We start from the raw sequence: 11856 nt of genomic DNA, 5'->3' as shown, positions 1-11856 counted from the left end.
AACAAAAATCCTAGAATTTCAAATAAAAGAACCTCTGGGGGAATCACCATGCCTGACCTCAAGCTGTACTTCAGAGCAATTGTGATAAAAACTGCATGGTACTGGTATAGCAACAGACAAGTAGATCAATGGAATAGAATTTAAGACCCAGAAATGTACCCACACACCTATGGTCACTTGATCTTTGACAAATGAGCTAAAACCATCCAGTGGAAAAAAGACAGCATTTTCAACAAATGGTGCTGGCACAGCTGGCAGTTATCATGTATAAGAATGCAAATTGATCCATTCTTATCTCCTTGTACAAAGCTCAATTCCAAGAAGATCAAAGACCTCCACATAAAACCAGAGACACTGAATTTTATAGAGGAGAAAGTAGGGAAAAGCCTCGAAGATATGGGCACAGGGGAAAAATTCCTAGACAAAAGAGCAAGGGCTTGTGCTATAAAATCAAGAATCAACAAATGGGACCTCATAAAATTGCAAAGCTAGCCGGGCGTGGTGGCGCACGCCTTTAATCCCAGCACTCGGGAGGCAGAGGCAGGCGGATTTCTGAGTTCGAGGCCAGCCTGGTCTACAAAGTGAGTTCCAGGACAGCCAGAGCTATACAGAGAAACCCTGTCTCGAAAAACCAAAAAAAAAAAAAAAAAAAAAAAAAATTGCAAAGCTTCTGTAAGGCAAAAGATACTGTCAAAAAGACAAAGAGGCCACCAACAGATTGGGAAAGGATTTTTACCAATCCTAAATCTAAGGGGGACTAATATAAAAGAGCTCAAGCAGTTGGACTCCAGGAATTCAAATAACCCCATTAAAAATGGGGTACAGAGCTAAACAAAGAATTCTCAACTGAGGAATACCAAAGGGCTGAGAAACACTTGAAAAAATGTTCAACATCCTTAATCATCAGGGAAATGCAAATCAAAACAACACTGAGATTCCACCTCACACCAGTCCAAAGGCTAAGATAAAATATTCAGGTGACAGCAGATGCTGGTGAGGATGTGAACAAAGAGGAACACTCCTCCATTGTTGGTGGGATTGCAAGTTGGTACAACCACTTTGGAAATCAGTCTGGTGGTTCCTCAGAAAATTGGACATAGTACTATGGGCAATTATTACTGAATGTAGCAATTCCTCTCCTGGACATATACCCAGAAGATGTTTCAACTGGTAATAAGGACACATGCTCCACTATGTTCATAGCAGCCTTATTTATAATAGCCAGAAGCTGGAAAGAAGCCAGATGCCCCTCAACAGAGGAATGGATACAGAAAATGTGGTACATTTAAACAATAGAGTACACACTCAGCTATTAAAACCAATGAATTTATGAAATTCTTAGGCAAATGGATGTATCTGGAGGATATCATCCTGAGTGAGGTAACCCAATAACAAAAAAGTCACTTGGTATGCATTACTGATAAGTGGATATTAGTCCAGAAACTTAGAATACCCAAGATACAATGTGTAAAACACAAGGAAGTCAAGAAGAAAGAAGACCAACGTGTGGATACTTCATTCTTCCTTAGAATAGGGAACAAAATACCCATGGAAGGAGTTACAGAGACAAAGTTTGGAGCTAAGATGAAAGGATGGACCATCCAGAGACTACCCGACCTGGGGATCCATCCCATAATCAGGCCCCAAATGCAGGAACTATTGCACATGCTAGCAAGATTTTGCTGAAAGGACCCTGATATTGCTGTCTCATGTAAAGCTATGCCAGGGCCTGGCAAATACAGAAGTGGATGCTCACAGTCATCTCTTGGATGGAACACAGGGCCCCCAATGGAGGAGCTAGAGAAAGCACCCAAGGAGCTGAAGGGGTCTGCAGCCCTATAGGTGGAACAACAATATGAACTCACCAGTATACTCAGAGTTCAGGGTATAAAGGACTTTTGGGATAGCATTTGAAATGTAAATGAAGAAAATATCTAATAAAAATTTGAAAAAAAATGTTACTGGTCTTTTGCCTATATATTATGTTTTTTGCTTTTGTGTTTTTATTGTTTTTTGACTTTTTTGTTAGTGTTTCCAAGTATATGTGTGTATTTCTTTTCCTTTTTTCTGCCTTTTAAAATATAAAAATTTTAAAAATACAAAAAGAATTTGTAAAAATACAAAAGAAAGGGGAGGTGCTGGAGGGCAGGCTCAGTGTTAAGAGAACTTGTTACTGTTTCAAAGGACCTGTGTTCAATTCATAGGTCTAATGTGGTGGCTCACATATCTGTAACTCCAGTTTCAAGGGATCTGACATGATCTTTTTGACCTCTATGGGGACCGGACAGACATATGATGGACCTTCAGATATGCAGACAAACAACTCATCCACATAAAATACAATAAGGAAATCTGAAAATAAAATTAAAAAGAAGAAAATAGAAGCTAGAGAGAGGGCTCTGTGATTAAGGAAAAGCTGCCATTTATTGTTCTTGCAGAACCCTTGGATTCTTTTGCCAGCACAGCATGGCCGCTAACAATCAACTTCAGTTACAATTCCAGATAATCTGATGTGCTCTTCTGTCCTTTGTGGGAACTACATGCAGTATACGTGATCCCATGGTGGCTCACAGTTCAGGTTCTAAGGGTCCAATGCTGCCTTCTTATCTCTAAGGCCATAATCTTTGCAGATTATGCACTTATAGATATGTAGGTAAAACATCCATACACATTCATTAAAGATAAATATAATTTTTTACATGAAAACCTTAAATATATATTTTTGTTTTAAAGAATAATAAATATATCCAAAATTATTAGTGATAGAAATATTTAAAATAGCTAAAATGAAAAAAAAACAGAGATAATAATGTGCTCTAAATTTTCTTTCCACATACATTACACTAACGATATATAGCTTTTACATATAAAAGTAGAATTGAAATGTAAGAGAATGATAGTCATATCTTTATAAAAAAATTTATGTTGAATTAAAATAAAAATAATTATATTTCAGAAATTTTGCTAATCTGTGTAAATATACTCTATGTTATTTCTTTATTAAAAGTGACTCATATATATGAAATTTAAAACAGTGTACTATTATTAAGCAATTAATTTTAAAACATACTTTTTGGGAAAAAAACATTCAAAGATACATTTTTTCCATTATTAGAAAACACTATTTTCTAAGCTCATATAATAGGATTGTAGATATTAAAAATACTTTTAGGTAGGAAAATGCCTTTTATAGTAAACACAATTTCTGTAAAAGAACATACTTTTTATAACATCTTGCAAAATTAAAGCACTAAATTTTTGCACATTAACTATTAATTTGTCTAAAATTAGATCAATTAACCCTAGAAAAAACAATGAGAAAGACTATTTAACACCTAGGTCCAAATAATAGATACAAGAAAAATTCTACATTGGAAGGTAGCATAAATTCTGACCAAGCTTATACTTGTTATATTTAGAATAGCTATTTAAAAGTCTGTTCTTTCTGTATAATAAATTAATAGTCTTTAAATGGTTGCCATACAGTGCTATTGGGGTAGAAAGCAAATAATGCAGGATAATAGTGGTGATTTTTAGGAGAAAATAAGTATGATATACATACATGTGATGGAACATATATACATACATTTTATATATATATATATTTATATATATATATGAGATATACAACAATATTGTCCCTTTTATCTTATGAAAACTGATATTATTTTTATACAGAAAAATTTCAAAATATTCTAATTTTGAAAATGTCACCTCAACTCCTGGATACCATGAAGTAAAATAATATAAATCAATCAATCAATCAATCAATAAAATAACAATAAACCAAGAAAACAAACAAAATTATCTCAAATAAGTGATTGTTGTTGAAGTTACAGGTGTTGTTAGGGTCATAGCTAGCGCCCTTGAAATCCTGAGAAGTTGAACTTGTCCACCCATCTTTCACAAACCAAGTAAAGCACCAAGCAGTGTTGGGAACAAAATAGAGGGGGGGCAGGGGGAGGCCCGGGGAGAAGTGGGATAAGAAAAAGACGCCCAACGCCCCGCCAGAGTTTCCCTATTCTCTGGTCAGTCAGGTGTGGGAGGGGTGCTACCTACTCTATCCACTGATCCCTGGGTGGGCATTCCTCTATCCCACTCTTCAGGGGATGGCCAAAGGGGTAGCCCTGCCTGGGGACCCCTGCCCCAGCTATTTTGCCAAAGCCACCAGGGTTGTAGGAGAGAGGGATGAGGGAAGAGGTTTCCAACACTGACCAGAGTGCACAGCAGAACTTGAAGGGCAGAGACTCTCTATGGTTTAAGAGCTTTATTATAGAAATATAGGGGAAAGAGGGAAGGTAGGAGAGAGAGAGAGAGAGAGAGAGAGAGAGAGAGAGAGAGAGAGAGAGGGGAAGGGAGGGGAGGGGAGGGGAGGGGAGGGGAGGGGAGGGGAGGGGAGGGGAGGGGAGGGGAGGGGAGGGGAGGGGAGGGGAGGGGAGGAGAGGAGAGGAGAGGAGAGGAGAGGAGAGGAGAGGAGAGGAGAGGAGAGGAGAGGAGAGGAGAGGAGAGGAGAGGACAAAGAAAAAGGGAAGAGGAGTGAGAGAAGAGCAAGGTAAGAGGACAAATAAGAGAGCGAGGGGTGTTGAGCACCCCTTTTTATGGTCTTCACTGTTGCTAGGTAACTGGGGAGGAGTTTAGCCTGGAGGTCAGAAGCCTCAGCCATTGCTTACATGACTACTGACCATGCTTCTCTTGTGGGGGCTGTGGGAGGTGGTACCTTAGGCAGGGGCCAGAGTTCCAGGAGCATGAGGGAACTCCTACCATGTCATGTAGGTGAATTATGACCATCAGGGTTCAGACCTCAGCTCAACTGGAGACCAGCCTGCAATTCCCCGCAAAGCAGTACTAAGAAAATGAAAGGAAGATTATTCAACATGATCACGTTGGGAAGAAAAATGAAGAAGGAGGTCCCTTATCTTCCCAAGTACAATATTAGGGGCCTGACTCAGTGAAGTTTAAACTGAGGAACTGACATGCACATGAATAAACATTTCTGGTCATGGTCTGCCTTCACTCTAGTCACTTGATTGTTCCAGTCATTCCAGGAATGAGGTCTATCATGTTGTCAAACTGTCAGTTCTCTTCCTGGGCTACGACTTCCACCACTAGTTGATATGAAACTTTGACCTTCCTCCCTGCCCCATCAGATTATCAGAGAAGTCTTATGGTATCATTTTCCCAATAGTTTGATTGTCAAAGGAGTAACACATATGTTCCTCTAGCTAAGTTTACCAAATCTCATTTTATTCTGACACTTCCAGCCATGCAGTAATTTTACTTTTCCACAAATATCTATTCAAACTACACAAAAGTAAGCAAAGAAGTACATAGAAACATCTTTTCTAAATAGTTAAAAATGTGTTCACCAGATAGCCCTGGGGATAGCTGCAATGGATGCTGGGATACTCCACTGGTGCTGAGCCCTTCTGAGTCAGACCTTTGCCAGTCTTCAACTATTGGTTTTTCTGCCACTGCTTGCAGTTCATTCTCTGATTTTGGAACCAGGTCTTAACCGCTTATAGCTAATGTTCATAATGGTAGAGAGTTCTTCATCTGCTAGAGGCTGAGGTACCTCTGTCTCTGAAACCTGTTCTTGGTGCATATAAATGGGCCTGAGAGAACACAGTCTGCACCTTCTGCTTCCTGGTGAGGACCTTGTTCTTTCCCTTCTTCTCAGGGCCCTCATCAGCCTCAGGGCTAGACAGCTTTATTTTGGGATTGGTAGAAAAATCAGGACTGTCTTGAAGAGGTAGGTTCACAGAGGAAGGGCGTGGAGAGGCAGTCTGTGCAGAGCATCTCAGTAGCAGACATTTGTAAGCAAGAATAATTTTCCTCAGGATGAATAACTGAAAGCATTGGCAAGGAGTCCCCATAATTCGATGCTTCCTCAGAACTAGGAAGACTGTGGGGACCAGGAGGAACCACACTCAAGTCAGTCCAATGGCAGGTGAAGAGACTTTTTAAAAGTTTTTAGCAACAACAAAAATGTTAAGACTTTAAAACTCAACGTCTAGAGGGAAAGCTCTTAGAAATAAGAGTTAAATGTCCAAATGCAAAACTATCAACAAGACAGAATGAAGTGAGCCTCAGTCTTCCCTCAAAAGAGCAAGTCACCAAATCAACCTATCCGAAGGCCAACAGCTCAAGAATTAAAAGGTAGGTCCCAGCGCCCTGGGACACTCTTCCCCATTGAGCTTCTTCTTAAGATACCATTTCCTCTACACCACTTCCTATATCCACTGAAAAGAACGGACTCCAGAGGGTCTTCCTGTTCATTTTTTGTTTTTATCTGCTATTGCTCCTTCTCCCTTCTGTGGACCATAGTCTAGAACCTGTGTCTGGAGATCCATAGGCAGAACATGGTGCTCCAGTGCCAGCACCTTCATTATCTGTTTCCCTGTGTATTTTTCTGTATTCTGCCACAGAAATCAAAGTTCTATGTATTTTTCAAATTGCCCAAATCTTATTCAGAATCATAAGAGTGTTGCTTGGTCCTCATCTTCATCCTTCTTCATTCTCTGGAGTTAGGATGATAAGTAATAAATCTTCTTCTAGTATCTGCACAAACATCTTGTTTTATGATGTTTTAGAAAAGACAAAGAAAGCAGGATATAAGCCTTGGACACATGTCTCATTTTCTTCACAGCTACTCTTGTATCTAAGGAACCATAGCAGCTTTGCTCTAGACTATAGCCGTGAATGTGGCACTCACAAGCCATGTCCCGGAACTGAGATCTAATTTCTTTTTAATTTTAGAAATATATTTCATGAAGCAGTCACAGATATATAGAGTTGATGCTAATGAATCTGTACAGGCTCAACTTTCCAGAAGTAATTCATTTTTCGTGATGAAATTGAGAAGAGCAGTGAGTGATTCAGGGGAGGAAATCAACCAACACACACCAAATAAGCTGTAATGCCTGTTGACGGGACCCAAGATGGCTCACTGGTTAAAAGTGGTTGCTGGCAAGTCTAGTGTCCTGAAATCAAGCCCTAGAACACACATGGCAGAAGGACAGAAGCTACTCTAGCAATTGTCCTATGACATCCATAGGTATGCATTGTATTGAGCTGCCACTTCCTCCCTTTGAATAGCTGTATCTGGAGAACATGCAAACCATATACCCTGTTTTGTTCTGAATGTTCTGTATGAAGTTTGCTAATCTTAAGAAATTCAACAAAGCTATGTATAAGATCCATCAAATTAAAGGTCAATATGAACTATTACATCTAAAATATCTTGAGTCAAAGCTGACTACCAGGCACCGTTTCCTGCACCTATGAATGAACTCACTGAGGTGTTTTGTTGGTGGTGGTGATGTTTGTGTGAGTGTGTGTGTGTGTGTGTGTGTGTGTATGGCTAACACTGGAAAATGTTGTCAATAAGCCAAAAAGCTATGATCATAATACTAATGCTCTGTTATCTCAATGTTCTGAAATTCCCTTGTTCACTTTCCCCACACACACACACATTATTCAGGATTAATCAGTTTAAAGGTTAGCTGATGATACTTAGCCTAGGAAGCCAACTGCTACCTTCCTTGCACTTTAAACTTTTGAACCTGGTTTGTTTATTTATTTATTTATTTATTTATTTATTTATTTATTTATTTATAAAAAGTCTAATCTGAGAGCAGACTAGTTCCAAAATTTCTTCTTCTTCTGGTCCTGGAGGTCCAGTATTATGGTGTGTGTTCAATAAACTATTCTTGCTTAGCTGAGATTGGTGTATGCATGATTTATGTTGCAATTTCCAGAGCCCCAAACATACATGTGTTGAGAGACAAGATGTTTTGGGTTCAAACTCCATCTTAGAGAAACTGACCTAATGTTAAATTCAGGTTAACTAACAAAGTGCCACCTAGCACCAGCTTCCAGTTTACTTGCCAACAGCTGGAGTCTAGTACCAGATTTCACGTTAGTCCCCAACAAATCTACACCTCCAGGCTACAAGGCTGCCCCTGGCTTCACTTCCTAACCACCACCAGTCAGGAGAAAAGAAAAAAGTAAGTGTATGGTTTGGTTCCCAGCACTAGACATGTTAATGGTCCTCCAATCAAATGTGCTCTAGGCTAGGAAGTCCCTTGCTTGTTTGCTTGCTTCTATAAGTACTTACCTGAAACTAGGCTCAGGGCTACACCATTCCCATTCATTCTGCTGTGTCAGAGAAGGTGGCATGACCCTAGAGTTATTGCATCCTGGGTGCTATTTTGGGGTTAAAAAATATTTCCTGGCACAACAGTGTCTACTTATATCAGTCAACCTACCAATTGGTCAATCTATCTAAACATATATTTATCTGTTTTTTGGGAAACATCTGATTTCAACTTCATCTCTCAGTGGAGGGAAGTACAATTGGAAATGTCATCTGCCAAGGAACAGCCTTGGCTTGAAGAGGGGATCCTGAAGAAGGGGTGTTTGGGAGTGGCAGAAGAAATCATGGGAAGTCAATGATGGGGTGTAAGCAGACAGCTGTGTGTTCTTTTTTTTTTTAATTTAATTTTATGAATCATTCCATTCATTTACATCTCAAATGATATCTCCCTTCCCATCCATCCATCCCATCCACTCTCCTCCACGTCTGCTTTGCCTCTATGATTCTGCTCCCCCACCCACCCACTCCTGCTCCACAGCTCCAGGATTTCCCTACGGTGGAGCATCAAACCTCCACAGGACCAAAGGCCTCCCCTTCCATTGATGTCAGAGAAGGCCATCCTCTGCTATACATGTATCTGGAGCCATGGATCCCTCCATGTACACTCCTTGGTTAGTGGTCTAGTCCCTAGGAGCTCTGGGTGGTCTGGCCAGCTGACATCCTATGGGGTTACAATCCCCCTCTGCTCCTCCAGTCCTTCCTCCAGTTCCCCAACCAGGTTCTTTGAGCTCAGTCTGATGGTTGGCTCCAAGCATTCACATCTGCATTGGTCATGTGCTGGTAGAAACTCCCAGGGAAGAGCCACACCAGTTTCCTTTCAGCAAGTGTCTCTTGGCAACAGCAGGAGTTTCAGGGTTTGGTGTCTGCAGACTGGATGGATCCCCAAGTGGGACGGTCCCCGGATGGCCCTTCCCTCAATCTCTGCTCCATTTTTTTGTCCCATCTTTTTTGTCCCTGTCTTTCCTTTGGACAGGAACATTTCTGGGTTAAAAACTCTAAGGTGGGTGGGTGGCCACATCCCAGCACTGGGGGCCTTGCGCATTTACTGGAGGTGAGGTTCCCTTTGTTGGGTATTTCAGCTAAAGTCATCCCCTTTGGGTCAAGGGATCCTCTTGTTTCCCTGGCATCTGAGGGGCACAGTGGGTCAGGAAATCAAATAAAAATATGTAGCAGTGGAGGATGAGGAATTGGGGAGGGTAGCTTTGTGTTCTTGAGATGGCTATCTAGAGAGTTGTCTAGATAGCTCATCTATTGCAGACGAAAGCCCAGATTTTTGTTTTCATATCAATTCAATCATTACTCCAGGTTACCTTTTGATTATTCCTTGAATCAGCAATTGATTCTTAGAAAAGACAGCAAACACTTTTTTTTTTTAACATAGCAAATGAAATCAGAGATCTGCCTTCTTTTCTAAGAACAGACAATAAGCTAACTGGGTAAGATCCAGCTCTGAGATCACGACTTCCACCACTACTGGGCCTAAATTCACTCTGTCACAAGCTGATCTTGAATTCAGAAATCTGCCTAACTTTGTATCTCTCTGATCAACTGGCTCATTAGTGCAGCTGCTCATTAGTTCTTTTCTGCCTGTGAAGCCCCTCATATAATTCATATTGCATCTTATATTTTGCATAGTTGAGAAATTATATATTCTAGAAATCATGTTTTCAGAGTTCTTTTCCACAGCCTTGAAGGGCTGCCCAGAAGGTCACAGAGTTTACCATTTTACTGAGAAACATTAGCCACACCTTTGCCTCAGAACTCCTATTGCTTCTAATTATCATGGATTCATTAACCTTGGCTGGGAGACCATTTCTCAAAGGAAGAGCATAAGTAAATTATGTACATTATTATACAAGCAACATGAGTACAGCAACAATCAACACTCACATCAACACAGGCCCTGCCGGCTCCTTTCCAGGTGCAGGAACTGTGTCATGACCTCCCTTCTTTGGGCATGTAAGATTTGTCAGTCATCTGATGGTGACTGTGATGCTACAATGTCATGGTAAACGTATAACAAATAAGGACTCCTTAGGGGTTAGCAAGGTTTTTTCTTGAAATAAATCTACTCCAGGAAGGATGCTGAGACATCATAGAAATGTCAACAAAATATTAAAATAAACTTTTATTTCCATAAATTTTGTTGATTAAGCAATACCAGGGTTTACATAAACTGATTATAAGTATTGAAGAAAGTTCAATCGGGGGCAGTCTATGACCAAATAGCATCAAATGCCATAGAGAAATCTTTAATAAAATTAAGCCAACTATTGTTGCCTTTGCTTAAGAAATTTATTTTACCAGCCAAGCCTTCAGCCCTCTCTACTCTGTATATTCAGCAGTCACCAAAAAGAAGCGCAAAAATTATTTTGGTTTGCATAAGGCTTAAGTATTGGGCAATATTTTAGTGATATCATTTTATAATAGTGTATAAAATACTTAGACTTTTACCTTCATATTTTGCAAGGATAGAAGATGCCTTTGATAAAGAACATCACTCTTCATTAATTAAACTTGTTTCATATAAAATATGATAAATTAACCACTTTTTCATCTAAGTGTGTTCAGCTTTATATCTAATTTATGTAACAAGCTATATTTTATATTTAGTTGTACAACAGACATACTATAACATTTTACTTATTTGTCATCTGCAGTGGCATTATCTTTATAAAATGAATATTTGATTTAGGTTGTTCACAAGTTTTTAGAAAACAACATTATTTTGGTAAAACAGAAAAATCAATAAGGCTGTTGCTTTATAATAAAACTCTGCAGTATTTTAACAATATGATTCATATTGTTTTAAGTCAAGGGGAGATTTATCAGCCAAACTAGTTGACAAACCAGTTGAAAGGTTTTACATGAGATGAATATTTTGTTAAAAGGGGTTTTATTCCTGAATTATATATATATATTCTAAGATTTACTACCTTCCCCGGTTATATCCATCAACCATTCAGAGGTATTATGATATGAATAATCGAGATTCGACATGAAAAAATAGTGCATTTAAAATCTTCAAATTCATTCCTTCAGTAAATAGAAGAAAGTCCTTTCATAAAACAGGGAGAGGGAGTTTGATAGGCAAAGTCCTGTGTATTTATTTGCCAAGATGGCGACTGTCTTAGGGTTTACTATTGTGATGCAACATCATGATGAAAAGAGTCTTGGGGAAGAAAGCGTTTGTTTAGCTTACACTTCCACATCACAGTCTCTCATTAAAGGAAGTCAGAGTAAGAACTCAAATAGGGAAGAATATTAGAGTCAGGAGCAGGTGCAGAGGCCATTAGGGGTACTTCTTACTTGTGTTTACATGGCTTGCTTAGGCTGTTTTCTTTTAGAACCCAGAACCACTAGTGCAGGGTTAGCCTGCTACCTACAAAAGGCTGAGCCCTCCTCTTTCAATCACTAATTAAGAAAATGCTGCATAGGTTTGCCCTATTATAGTATAGCTCTATTGATCTTATGAAGGCATTTTAACTGTGTCTTCCTCTTCTCTGATAACCCTAGTCTGTGTCAAATTGATATAAAACAACTAGCCATCACTTATAACATTCAGCAGATTGTTAAAACAATCTTTACAGTCTCTGCTGCAGTACTGATTTTTATTTTGAAAAAATGGTTCAAAATGGGGTGATAAACAGAGTAGAAAATCATTCTTAGCAGAACAAAAGGAGAAATAAAGAGAAAAATAG

At 39.3% G+C, this 11856-nt stretch overlaps 1 pseudogene; it reads right to left on the bottom strand.

Annotated features, from left to right (window-relative positions):
* Positions 1 to 5342: 5342 nt before the first annotated feature.
* On the bottom strand, positions 5343 to 5925 carry LOC110306525 (homeobox protein NANOG pseudogene; annotated as a pseudogene).
* Positions 5926 to 11856: the final 5931 nt, after the last annotated feature.

The sequence above is a fragment of the Mus caroli genome, unplaced genomic scaffold (assembly GCF_978045245.1).
Source record: "Mus caroli unplaced genomic scaffold, Mus_caroli_1 scaffold_14, whole genome shotgun sequence".
Lineage (NCBI taxonomy): Eukaryota > Metazoa > Chordata > Mammalia > Rodentia > Muridae > Mus > Mus caroli.
Note: the sequence above shows the minus strand (reverse complement) of the source record. Positions and strands in the feature narration are given on the sequence as shown.